Source organism: Oncorhynchus nerka, linkage group LG26 (genome assembly GCF_034236695.1).
Source record: "Oncorhynchus nerka isolate Pitt River linkage group LG26, Oner_Uvic_2.0, whole genome shotgun sequence".
NCBI lineage: Eukaryota > Metazoa > Chordata > Actinopteri > Salmoniformes > Salmonidae > Oncorhynchus > Oncorhynchus nerka.
Window position 1 is genome coordinate 17,208,910 of NC_088421.1, and position 13,949 is coordinate 17,222,858.

Sequence of the window (13,949 nt, forward strand, 5' to 3'; positions counted from 1 at the left end):
TAAAGGTAGATACAGTAGTGGCTCCATATCGAAAGGCTAATGTTAATAGATTCTTCAGTCACTTTGTATCAATAACCTAATTGGCAAATGTAAGCCTATTACACAATGTGAAATAAGTCGCTAATTCAATGATAAAATGTTATTGTGAACCTGTTCTACAGAACTATCCATGCATTACATTCTGAATTCTTATTTTTGCCTCCACATTACAGTTTTTTCCAACTGCATACACAAGTTTTCAAAACTATCTCCTTTTTTTTCAAAACTACACACAATTCCAAAAACTGCACACACAAAATGCAAAATGCCCCACATCTCATTCAAAATGTAACACTGCATTCAAAATGCCATAAACACATGTCAGAGTGAAGCATTTGCATCAAATGGCAAACACTGCTTTCATAATAGTACATTTTTGGATATACCATGTAAACACTGTTGTTCTAAATCTAAAGCTTCTTGGTCTTTCATAGGCTTATATCTACATTTCAATACAATGTTCTACAGTGAAAGTAATCTGCTGAGAGGGGTAACAAGTACACTGTAAACACCAATGCAATGTAGAAACAGAAAATATTTATTAGGCCAAACATTACTGTTGTATACAGTAGCATACAACAAAACCATAAACATATGTAAACCAAAAGTATATTCTTTAGAATACAGTAAAGAACACAATTGTGTGTGTGGGGTCCCGGGGGGGGCAGTCCAGGAATTGGGGGGCAGTCACCAGTGCTAAACTAGTGCTTCATCTCTTCTCCGGCCTCTTCTCCGGCCTGGGTCTGGCCACAATACTTCGTCCACATCACAAGATACGTTTTCTCTTGCCAAACATCGAGGGAAGTATCTCCTAGCATGGCGTATCCAACCTTGGACAGAGGCAACCTCTATGTCCCCACATGCGTCCTCCATTGCCTGAAGAAGCGGCATGCGGGCATAGGGTTGGCGATCATACACTTTCCAGCGCCAGGCTGAGAAGAATTCCTCTATGAGATTTAGAAAAGGTGAATATGGGGGTAGGTACAAAACTACAAATTGTGGATGGGTGGCAAACCAGTTTTGGACCAGAACAGCCCGGTGAAAACTAATATTGTCCCATAAAACCACAAATCTAGCAGGCTCCTGATCTGGATCAGGGACAAGCATTGTGTAAATTGCATCCAGAAAAGTGAGTATATGGCCGGCGTTGTACGGACCCAGTGTGGCATTGTGATGGAGGACCCCGTTTTGAGTGATGGCAGCACATAGTTACATTACTCCCACGCTGTCCAGGGACATTGGTAATTGCCCTCTGTCCTATTACATTTCTTCCGCGGCGCCTGGTTTTGGTGAGGTTGAAGCCAACCTCATCCACATAAATAAATTCATGGCGAATTACATGGGCATCCAGCTCCAATACTCTCTGTAACAGACAAAATGATATACAGATGAGTAAATATGGTATGTCTGAAGTACTGGAAGTAGTGTTGCATACATACCTCTACAAAGTCATGTCGCATATTGTTGACTCTGTCAGAGTTTCTCTAAAATGGCACCTTGTAAAGTTGTTTCATCGTCACTCGGTGCCGTTGGAGGATGCGTTGTATGGTCGACAGGCTTACATTATTGATGTTGTTAAATATGGTGTCATTATTCAAGATATGCTCTCTTAACTCTCGAATCCTAATTGCATTGTTGGCCAAAACCATATTTATAATTGCAGTCTCTTGTACATCTGTAAACAAGCGTCCTCGTCCTCCATGATGTCTTTGCCTTTCCACTCTGTACAGAATTCAAACACAGTATGTGTTCAGCATAGGAACTGTAAACAATGTACAAAAAAATGTAGTACAGCATGATAACCAACCTCATTCATTCAATGCAGTGCAGTAAATGGATGGCTTAGAGTTACAAATGTTTATGCAATACTATGCAGTCATACGTATTTTAGAGTACATTACTGTAATGCTAAAATAGTCATTAGATAGTTAATTACCTGTTCTCATTTCTGAAGGTTCGAATTATGGACGCCACTGTAAATCGACTCAAGTTGGGCTGGACTCTCAGTCCAGCCTCTCTCATGGTCAAACCGTGGTTGATCACATGATCAACAAGTGTTGCCCTAATCTCATCAGAGATGGCTCTCCTTCCTTCTCTTCTTTGCCCTCGTCCTCTTCTTCCTCTTCCTCTACCTCCTACTCCTCTTGCTCTCTGTCCATTGTTGGCATCCATTGTTCAAAACAGGTAATCTGACCTTTGACCTATTTATAGGCCTATACTACAGTAAAGCAGTGATTGGTTAGTGATCAGTTAAGCTATTAGTGTTTGCACATGTGAGGAGTGTGTGTGTGACCTGGTGAATAAGTGTAGCATTTTGATTGGTTGTGTTTGGAAAAGGAAAGCAAGTCACTTCCTGTTAGATTTTTGTGTTTTAGGTAGAGAATTGTGTGTAGTGTTTTGAAAAAAGTGTTTTATGCAATTGACAACTGAGTCAAAGGCTGAGAAATAGCTTATGGTTTTGGATATTTGGTGTGTAGTTTTGCACTTTGAGTGAGAGGTTTCAAAAATCGTGTGACATGAAAAGATTTTGTGTGTAAGCAGTTGGAAAAAACTGTAATCACTCAGTCTTTTTGGGCTGGTGGTCACAGACCTATGGTGTCTCTAAGTAACGTCAGTCTTGTTTGTCATTTCGACAGGAAGCTGAGCATCACACAGACTGAGACACACACTGTGACATGATTCAGAGCAACAGCCCAAGGCCCTTGTGTATGAAGATGAATGATGATATGAACAGCTGAAGAAATGCAGAACCCAGCTTCTAAAACCTTGGCCTGTGCAGATCAGAGCACTCAGATCAAAGCAAACGAGAGATTATGATTTTGTTGTAGGTCCAACCCCCCTCTTCCCCCCCACCCTTCCATCACCTTGACATGAGTCAGATCACTAACTCGCTCTGGTCCAGGGAGTTACGTGCGGCTGAGCCTGCCATTATAACAGGCCACCAGCAGTGCAGTGGGCTTGTGTTGACCAAAAACGTATTTCATTCCTGGCCTCAAGACTGCCACAGGCAGTGCACTTGTTTTTGATCACAGGTTCAAATTCGGCTTGAAATAAAGATACTCTTTTCTATGGCATATGCAGACTTTTCCCCGCCTCAAACCAGGCTGGCCATCGAATGCAGCGCTTCTGTTGGCTATATACCAAGGGCATAAGACACTTATTGGTTAGAGTTAGATATAATGAAGTGATTCTACACCTGCATTGCTTGCTGTTTGGGGTTTTAGGCTGGGTTTCACTTTGAGATATCAGCTGATGTACGAAGGGCTATATAAATACATTTGATTTTGATTTGATTTCATTGGTTGAGACCGAAATGAGCCTTGCTGTGTCACAGTTTTGCCGCGAACATCAGTAGCTAGTTAACGTTAGCTACATGACTTTCTTTAGAGAAGGTTCAATCTCTGACTTCTCTAGCTACTTGGCTAGACTTGATCGCATTGTTTGTAATAACATTATTTAGCGGCAGTTAGTTATTTAAGACCACGTTAACCTATTCATTTGACCCATTATCTGGCAGTTTGAATAAAACTAGCAAATTATCTCTGGTGACAGTCAGCTAGCTAGCTAAGCTAAAGTTAGCGAGCAACCGCGGTAGGAAAGGCAAGAAGGTAGGTTACAATACATTTACTTTAGATACATTGAAATATGATCAGTTACACAATAAAACAGACCATTCTGGTCTGCATTGATTTTCAGGGTGAATTGACGAGCATGGACGTGATTTATGAAAAGATTCACTTCAGGCACGATCCGAAATGGTCTGTTCAGTGTTCGCATGGGTCACCCGGACCAGGGCGGCTTGATGATCTGCGTCGCTTGTGTCATTGAGATGATGGAAAGCAACAACGTTGCGGTATGATATCTAAATATTGAAAAAAAATTATTAACCACATATTGGTATTTCTGCTACAACAGCTAACATGAGCTGCCATCAACCCTTATATGCACTTGGCTACCGGTGTGGTTCCGTCATGTGAGTGTCCAGGGTATCTTGAAAGGCGCAAATAAAATGTATTATTATTATAATGACATCTCTTGTCCTTCAATAGTCTGTGAGAAAGTCTGTGGCGCTGTCAGGGATCAATGGGGTCCTGAAGAGCTGTCCTGGGGCTCTGAAGGAGCTGCTACTGCAGGACCACAGGGTCTGTCTGCATTTCACAGCCTCTTTACTGGGTAAGAAAGATACACACACACACGCACACACACACAATCAAACAAAGCCTTGCTTTATCTCTGACTTTATTTGACTCTGTTTTCCGTACAGGGATGCTTCACACAGTCGAGGACCCAGCCACTCTGGAGCAGGCCATACAGGGTAAGAGGAGAGCTTAAACGGTCTGATTATACACACGGCGGCTTGAGAATGCTCACTCTTTACTGACTAATTCATAATATCCTTGTACTATTGTCTCAACTTGTACCTCATGTCACCACATTCTATAGCATAACTAGGTTCATTGGCTCTCATAGTCTGGGATGAAGAGAGATATGGGTTGTTGAGTGCCTCAGCAGAATTGTTAATTAGAGTGTTGCTGGTTATGGAACCGCACAGGACCACTGTGTTGGAGCGCTAACAAAATCACTGTGTGCACTGTGCCACAATTTGTTTTCAAAACCGTGTCAATTGAGCACCATGAATAATGCTATGATAAGTCTCTCTCTCTCTCTCTCTCTCTCTCTTGGTTCAGTGCTGGTACAGCTGCTCTTGGAGTTACAGAATGAACAGTATGTGTGCTACATCCTGGATGAGATAGACACACAAGTGAGTAATATCACACATACAGGTCTATCACTGCCTCTCTGTTCCAAATTCACTCAGAAACAAAGAGACAGGAATAAATGCCAGATAGAATCTCATGCCTACCCATCGTTTGTACACTAAGCTTGTCGATAGACTTGGATTTTCCACTGTTTTGGTCATCACTTTATTGGCGTTGTCTGTTAATATTAACATGTTTCTCTCAGTCCAACACTCCTTCACACCAGCAGATGACACACACACACACACACACACACACACACACACACACACACACACAATCCAACATCAGTTGGGTAAAGCCAGCTTGTTTGGTAAACAGTTGAAATGTTGGCTCTGTAGTCTGTGTTGTTGTGTCACCTTGGGAAACAGTAGAAACTCTAGTGTAAGCAGCAGGTAGTAGGGCTGACTGTAGGGTTGACTGGGGATGATAACAGCGGGCTGAGGTGTGGACAAGTCCTCTCACACTACTAGGAAGAAACTTGATTAGATTCAAACGATGGAATAAAGAAGTTGGTGCACCTTTGTTACTGGTGGGAATGGAAGGGTTGTGGACTAGCTGTCATTGACAGACGGACAGGAATGACGTCATACTGTACTTTAGGAATAGATTGATTTGGTTGGTATGAATTTATACACAAAAGTGTGTGAAAATGATTGTCGAGCCTCCTCTCTGTCCCACGTCCAGCTGTGTGACCAGTCCAGTGTGAGGGGTTTCCTGCCCACCTTCACCTTCTTGGGGAAGCTGGTAGATGCTGTTCCTTCCCTGCCACAGAGCCTGGCCTCCAGCCATGGTGAGACTGTGTACCTCCACCATCTCTCACTAAGCTCTCATAAAAATAATCTCCATCTCCTTTGTGCTACCTATTGTGTGTCTACCTTCGTTCACCCTCAATGCGTTCTCTGCCTTGTTTCTTTTACCACCATTACCTGTGTAATGACCAGGTACTTGGTCCATTAGTCATTTGTATCTTAACTTAGGTCAGGTGGGGCTGGCATATTATTGAGAAGTTTTAGCCTGTTTGGTGGTGAGCTGTGTGTGTTATTGTGAATTTGCGTGTACTGGTTTTATAGTTTGGACGTGGCTACGAATACTTGTTTTTGCCCCCTACACCGGCCTGCACCAGCCTGCACCGGCCTGCACCAGCCTGCACCGGCCTGCACCAGCCTGCACCGGCCTGCACCAGCCTGCACCGGCCTGCACCAGCCTGCACCAGCCTGCACCGGCCTGCACTGACCCTCTGGAAACCTCTTAATCAAAGCTCAGGATGTTATTTTACACACACATGTTTTCTACATAGCTGCTGCTCACACTCCACCTCCCTTCACGTTTCTCTCTGTACTCACCCTATGAAACCAGATGTAGCCGATGTCACTGCTAAAAACCACGCAGTTGCACTAGCAGGACGCAGTCCCCACACATCGCATTGGAGCAATCTGTGTTTTGTGTGATGTAGGCTCATCTTTATAGTTCAAATCAAAGTTTATTTGTCACATGCGCCGAATACAACAGGTGTAGGTAGACCTTACAGTGAAATGCTTACTTACAGGCTCTAACCAATAGTGCAAAAAAAGGTATTAGGTGAACAATAGGTCCTCCTTTTCCTGTAGTCCACAATCATCTCCTTAGTCTTGGTTACGTTGAGGGAGAGGTTGTTATTCTGGCACCACCTGGCCAGGTCTCTGACCTCCTCCCTATAGGCTGTCCCGTCGTTGTCTGTGATCAGGCCTATTACTGTCGTCTGCAAACTTAATGATGGTGTTGTAGTCGTGCCTGGCCATGCAGTCGTGGGTGTTGCCACTTAGTTTCTGCCATATCGAAGCTGAAAAGAACACTACTACATTGACTGCCTGTCTGCCTCCTGCTCTTCCTCCTGCTGTCTGCCTGCTGCTGTCTGCCTCCTGCTGTCTGCCTCCTGCTGTCTGCCTGCTGCTGTCTGCCTCCTGCTGTCTGCCTCCTGCTGTCTGCCTGCTGCTGTCTGCCTCCTGCTGTCTGCCTGCTGCTGTCTGCCTCCTGCTGTCTGCCTCCTGCTGTCTGCCTCCTGCTATAGCCAATGTTTGCAATAATGATGAAAATGGAACATTAATTGGACTGCGTGTCTGTGTCTTGCTTGTATTTGATATGCTGCCTATATAGCTGCATGTATAACTCCCCACTTGAGTTTTGAATTGGGGCAAAAAAACAATTAGCTATTTAGTCTCTCAGTGATCATGTTAGTATCCTACCGCATGAGTAAGCTACCTACAGCTGTTCCACGTCTGGGCACCCAAACGATCTAGGCAGCCGAGCTCATATCCCGACCGGTAACCAGAGTCTGAAAATGAACTCGCCCATTTTCATCGCCCAGTGCCTCGGATGCTTATGTTTGCAATACTGTGACAACAGACACCACGTTTGTACAAACATGTTGATCATGTATTTTTTGTGCAACATGTAAATAGCTGTATGTAGCCTAATTCCCACCCTGAAAAAATAAAATGAAATTGCGCTTATGCTTAATAACCTACTGGGGTATGGAATGCAATAGTTGTAACATGTCGACCATGTCTTCTGTGTACAACGTTCATCGGAGACCAAGGGGGCGGGGGAAGCGGCAGCGGAGCACTGAGCAGCAGCCAATCAAGAAGGGGGAGCGGCAGTGTGCGGAGCACTGAGCAACAGCTACGTAGGTAGCAGAATGTGCAAGAGCTACATAAAATAAAACAATCCTACAAATGAGCAGAAATCTCTTTTATATTTAGCCATGGAACTTTCGGGTTCCAGAAAATCTGGAACCGCAGCCGCTCCGTAATAGTTTTGTGTGTGTGTGTGTATGTGTGTGTGGACATTGTCAGTGTTTCACTATTTTGTCTAAGCAGCGCGGTGTCATGAGTCCATGTGGACTGCCGCTATTGACGGTGCCTGCCTGTCAGCGAGCTCACGCCTTCCAGCTGATACACAGGCACTGAGGCCCTGAATAGAGAGGGAGAGAGAGAGTACAATAGAGGGGGAGAAACTATTCAGTACAGAGAACTCAACTCACAAATAGTAGCCCCAGCTTATTTTCAATCATCTGTCGAATTGATGTCATTATTTTCCTTTACATTACTTTGCATAGTGTTGAAATGCACAGGCAGACGTGTTTTCTCCCTCCTTTCTCTCCTCCCGTTTGTATTGTGGTGTAGCCAGACCTGGTTGAAGCCGGGAGTCTCTCCTGGCTAGCTGCCTCTGGAGTGTGACCTGCTCCACAGAGCAGCTGTGTCTGGGCCTCTAACTCTCAGGCTGGCTGCGTCAAAGTTAAACAAACTCAATTCAACAGGGTGTCTGACTGAGTCTGTTGTGTAGTATCAGCCTGCCATGCTTTATACACACAACGGTCTGTTCACCGCTACTCTCAGCCAAGAGTGTAGCTGGGGTTTAGTTCCTGCTTTGTTCACTGTTGTTTTCTCACCCATCGCCCTTATGTTCTGTCTGTCTCTGCCTTATTGTGTGTATGTGTCTATCTCATTTCCTCTCCCCCCACCTCCCTTTTTCATTCTCTTCCTCTCTCCCCTCCTCGCTCCCTCTCCCTCTCTCCCCTCCTCGCTCCCTCTCTCTCTCTCCCCTCCTCGCTCCCCCTCCCTCTCTCCCCTCCTCACTCCCTCCCTCTCTCCCCTCCTCGCTCCCTCTCTCTCTCCCCACCTCGCTCCAGTGCCCCTGTTGGAGCGGTTGTGCGCCACGCTGCTCTACCCAGACGAGGGTCTGAAGGCCTCAGTGTTCTACGTGTGGGGGGAGAGGCCCAGTCCCTGCCCTCCCCCCTCAGAGACAGGGTGTGTGTGCTGCTGATGCAGACCCTGTCCCACGCCTGCTCCCCTCAGCTCACCATCAACTGCCTGGGTGAGAAGCATCATATTTAGGGGGGCGGTGCTTATTACCATATAAAAAGATGTAGTATCATACGATATGTGCATGTAACCTAACACTTAGTATGAATCAGTGAATATGGAAGTATGTTTTCTGTTTGTGTGTCTTGCTTCCTGAAGCAGCTGCTGAAGCTGGGTGAGGTGGTGTCTGTGCTGATGAACAGCCCCTGTGAGCAGATCCGGTCTGATCTGGATCAGAGCCTGGACCAGACCAAGAGGCCCAGTCCAGCACCCAGCTCTCCCTGGAGCGCTGCTCACTGCCACTCATACTCAAAAAGGTTTTCACCAATCTACCTGCATATTTTGTTAAAATGTGATAGCTTCTACTGTTTCTACTGCTGCTATCTTTGACTGATTACATTGAGTGTCTATAAAACGGCAGTGTTTGAAGACATTGTCATGACGACTAATGTGTGTGTGTTGTAGCTGTTGCTGTGTGGGGATGAGACATTGCAGGTGGCCAGTGCTCAGTGTATGGCTGCTATCCTGGTCCACTCCCCCAGCCAGTACTGTGCTTCCTTCATCCAGGCAGACGTACCCGGTGAGGGAACTTGTTTGAATGTCTGAGACGCCACTCTGTTAGCGTATCTTTCTCTCCTGTGTCTCATCATTCTCTCTCTCCCAGAGTTTCTGTTTGAGCGTCTGAACAGTGGCAGTGAGGTGCTGCTGTGGTCCGGCTACAGCTGTCTGCTGCTCACTGAGGATCCACTCTTCTTCTCTCAGTGTCACTCGGTGAGAGAAAGAGGACACACACACACACACACACACACACACACACACAGCTACACACACACATACACCAACATACACACACACACATACACACAGATACACACACACACATACACACATACACATACACACACATACACACAGATACACACACACACACACACATACACATACACACACACACACACACACAGTTGGTCTATCTGACATTTTGTGAATGTATCGCAAGTTGTCCTTTACATTCAGAGAAAGTGACAAGACTGGTCTCAGTGCTGAACAAGCACAGAGAAAGGCGTGAGAGAGGGGTAATTTGATCTTATTCACAGCATCTCGTATTTTTATTTATCTAGGCAAGTCAGTGAGAAACAAATTCTTATTTACAATGACGGCCTACAGCCGTGGGTTGTTTCGAGGATTTTCCAGGTTCCTCTGGCTGTCCAGCGTTGTTGTGGCAACAGCCTGCCTGACCACATCTCTAATGGTGCCATGTGGCTGACATCAGAACATCACTGTGGAGCGTTGTGACAGAGAGAGGTCACAGCTGTTTATTATCTGTGTGTCTCTCTCCAGGCAGCCTGCAGGGGTGCGTCTGTTCCCCAGACATTATTGCTCGGTGCACTGAGCTGCCCTTACCTGCCTCCTCGCTGTGCCGAGTGAGTCTGTCTCTGTTCACCTTTGTGTGTCAGCAAGGGGGGGGGAAACTCCACTTCACTTCAGGAAACACCATTGGAAAGGTTTCTTGACTGTGTCCCTGTTACTCTCTCTTCCAGGTGAGCCTCAGAGGAGATGAGCCCAGCAGCCAGGCCTCGAGAGCGGGAGGGTTTCTACTCCAGGCCCTGGTCTGTTTCCATGCCGCCTGCAGGTCAGTGAGGCAGAATGCAATTGTTGCAGTCACAGATAACTTTACACCCCCCCCCCCCTATTTTCAGTGTGTTTAATGTGTGTCTGTGTGTTCCAGCTTAGTGGAGCAGTGTTCGTATGAGCCTGGCCTGAAGGAGAATGTGTTCACAGCTCCATCCAAGCAGGTTCAGGGTCAGGACCCGCTGGAGTCCCTGTGTCTGCTTCACTGCTGTGACACTGTTTGCATCCCCACCGTCACAGTGAGCCCCGCCTCCAGCACACACACGTTCATGCACCATGTGTCTACATGTGTAGAGGCATTGTGAGCTCCGCCCCCAGCACACACACATTCATGCACCATGTGTCTACATGTGTAGAGGCATTGTGAGCCCCGCCCCCAGAGCCCAGGTGCTCCAGCACTTCTTCTCCATCCTGTCGTACCGGTTCTCCCTTCTACCCTCCCTCATGCCCCTCTTCGCTGCCAAACTGGGGGGAGGCATGTTGTCCGGGGGTAGGGGGATCATTTCTTTCCATCATTGTTTTCCTCGCCCCCAGGTATAATGACCCATGTCTCTGTCCTCCCACCATACCTCCAACTCATCCCCCTCTTCCTCCATTCTTCTTCCTCTCTTCTTTCCAGCATCTTCTGGTTTCTTCAGGCTGGCTCTGGAGCACAAAGCTGTCCTCTGTGCAGGAAACAGGTAACAGGAGAACCTGAGAACACACACACACACAGACCACTATCACCCCCCCAGACAGGTAATTGCTAATGGCTCTGTTATAGTGTGGACTTGTTATTGAGTTGACCCAGTAAAAGTGCCCAGGAAAGTGAGAGGTGACACACAGAAGCTTCTTTCACGTGACTTGGTTTCAGTCTGGCCATGACGGCTCTTCTCTCATCCGTGGATCAGTCTTGTCTGTCTTGTGTGCAGACGAAGAGGAAGCTCACAGGCCAGGCTGGCTATGTGGTTGTGCTTGAGGTTCACTAACTGTAACTCTCCCCTATGAGCTGTAATGAAACTGAGTCCAAAGTGCATTTGGGTATTTTTTTTTTAACTCAATTGAAATGCTAAGTCAGAACACTTACTGCACACAGGAGTAGGTTTGATACCATTATTAGATATAGTGTATAGAACAAAACATCTACCTTTCTTAGTTGTCCCTCTCTTTCTTTCTTTCACACTCACTCTTTCTCATCTCACGGTAGAAACCCAGCTCTGAATGCAGTCCGTTGTGGTTTTCTGCAGAGGCTCAGTGTGTCTCTTCTGTCCCAACCAGACCCTGCAGCCAGCATCCTCCCACAAGGTACTGACACAACACATTAGCCACGAAAAACACAGTAGCATTAAGGTTTCATGTCACGGTAAAGCACTTTGTAGCACTTAAAGTCTGTGGAGACTTTGTGCCTTTGGACTTTATTATGCCGGGTAACGTGTGGTGTGGATGTCCTGTTTGTGACTGTGATGCAATTCAATAATGAAAAGGTCTACTGAGAACTGGTATCAGTGTGTTTTCTCTCGCTCTCTGTCTCTTTCTCTCTGAGTGTCTCTATCGCTCTCTGTCTCTCTCTCTCTCTCTCTCTCTCTCTCTCTCTCTCTGTTTCCCTAGACTGTGAGGAGATAGAGGCTGTGTTGAGGTCCAGCCTGCCCTCTCTGTGTTGTCGTGTGTGTGAGTGGCCCGCTCTGCAGTGTGAGTCCCCAGGGCCCCAATGTGACCCTGCCGGCCCCAGGGCCACTCACTACTGTCTGCTCACATTGCTGCACCTGGCCCTGCAGCATGGAGACAGGTACTTGGGGACATGTAGACACTGGCTCAGTTGTATGGTTATTAACGACACGGCATTGCTTTGAAAGATGTCTGTTTACTGCAGCCAGTGGTTTACTTAGCATGAGAGGGTTATGTATGTGAGTGTGTGTATACACTGAGTCTACAAAATATTAGGAACACCTGCTCTTTCCATGACATAGACTGACCAGGTGAATCCAGGTGAAAGCTATGATCCATTATCGATGCCACTTGTTAAACTCACTTTAATCAGTGTAGATGAAGGGGAGGAGACATGCTACAGAAGGATTTTTAAGCCTTGAGGCATGGATTGTGTATGTGTGTCATTCAGAGGTTCAAGGGGCAAAAGATTTAAGTGCCTTTGAATGGGTTATGGTAGTAGGTGCCAGGCGCCCTGGTCTGAATGTGTCAAGAACTGCAACGCTGCTGGGTTTTTCACACTCAACAGTTTCCCGTGTTTGTCAAGGATAGTCCACCACCCAAAGGACATCCAGCCAACTTGACACAACTGTGGGAAGCATTGGAGTCAACATGGGCCAGCATCCCTGTGGAATGCTTTCGACACCTTGTAGAGTCAACATGGGCCAGCATCCCTGTGGAATGCTTTCGACACCTTGTAGAGTCAACATGGGCCAGCATCCCTGTGGAATGCTTTCAACCCCTTGTAGAGTCAACATGGGCCAGCATCCCTGTGGAATGCTTTCAACCCCTTGTAGAGTCAACATGGGCCAGCATCCCTGTGGAATGCTTTCGACACCTTGTAGAGTCAACATGGGCCAGCATCCCTGTGGAATGCTTTCGACACCTTGTAGAGTCCATGCCCCGACTAATTGAGGCTGTTCTGAAAAAAGGGTGCAACCCAATGTTAGGAAGGTGTTCATAATGTTTTGTACACTCAGTGTGTGTACAATACAATACACTTCCTGTACCTATCACTGCACCATCAATCGTTGTGTGTGTGTGTGTGTGTGTGTGTGTGTGTGTGTGTGTGTACCAGGCTGCTCCCTGACTCCACGGTGTTCTCCTGTGTGGTGACTCTGCTGTGCTCGGTGCAGGAGCAGGGAGATTCGGCCCTGCCTCCCTGTGTGCTCAGGTCTGCCCTCTACCTGCTGTCTGTCACACAGGACAAGAGCCCCGACCTGGACTGGGTAAGTCAACTCATTTCAATACGATGATAATAGTGGGCTGCTGGCGCTCTAACAACATGTAATAAATTGCAGAAGGGTTGTTCATTCCTTGAAGTTTTTAACTGAAGTTATAGTCAATGAAATCCCACTTTGGTGCAAAAGGCTCCAAATAACACTCTTCATTCTTGGAACTCGGTTATGGAGTTACATCAACTATATATGCCTTTCTTTTTTAAAGCTGGGTATTAATGATACCGAAAGAGAGAGAGTTTTCCCTTTTATGTCCACAACAGTGCTAACACAACTCTAGTCCTCAACCCTTTGACGCGGACGATCACGTATTTGTGATCGTTGATGAGTGCTCCCTGCAGCGTACGATCTCAAATATGTGATTGGAACAGTAGCAACAGAACATATGACGTAACAAACGCATCTAAACAGCATTGTTGTCTGAACAGCATCTAAATATTTTATGGTACTGATGGAAAATAAACGTCTTAAACTTTATTCCTCAATTTGACCTTTTATTGTAAAAGATGAATGCAAACTTCTTTATCCAAGCATCACGCGGAACACATCCACAGCCAAACTCATTCCATAAACCAGTCTAGGTTGTGCTGATGTACCACATCTCTGGTGAGCACAAGAGACTAATGTAATGTTGTTTAGAAAATAAATGCGTGTCAACTAAGCTGACAGCAGCTAAATTCTTTATGATGGTAACCATGGTTTTTATGTTTGACTTGGCAAATCCTCTCTAATCCCAGAATTCCATTCACTATAAG

At 46.1% G+C, this 13,949-nt stretch overlaps 1 pseudogene; it reads left to right on the top strand.

Annotated features, from left to right (window-relative positions):
- The first annotated feature begins 7,333 nt into the window (after positions 1 to 7,333).
- Positions 7,334 to 13,949, top strand: part of LOC135564858 (meiosis inhibitor protein 1-like) — a 29,823-nt pseudogene continuing 23,207 nt past the window's right edge.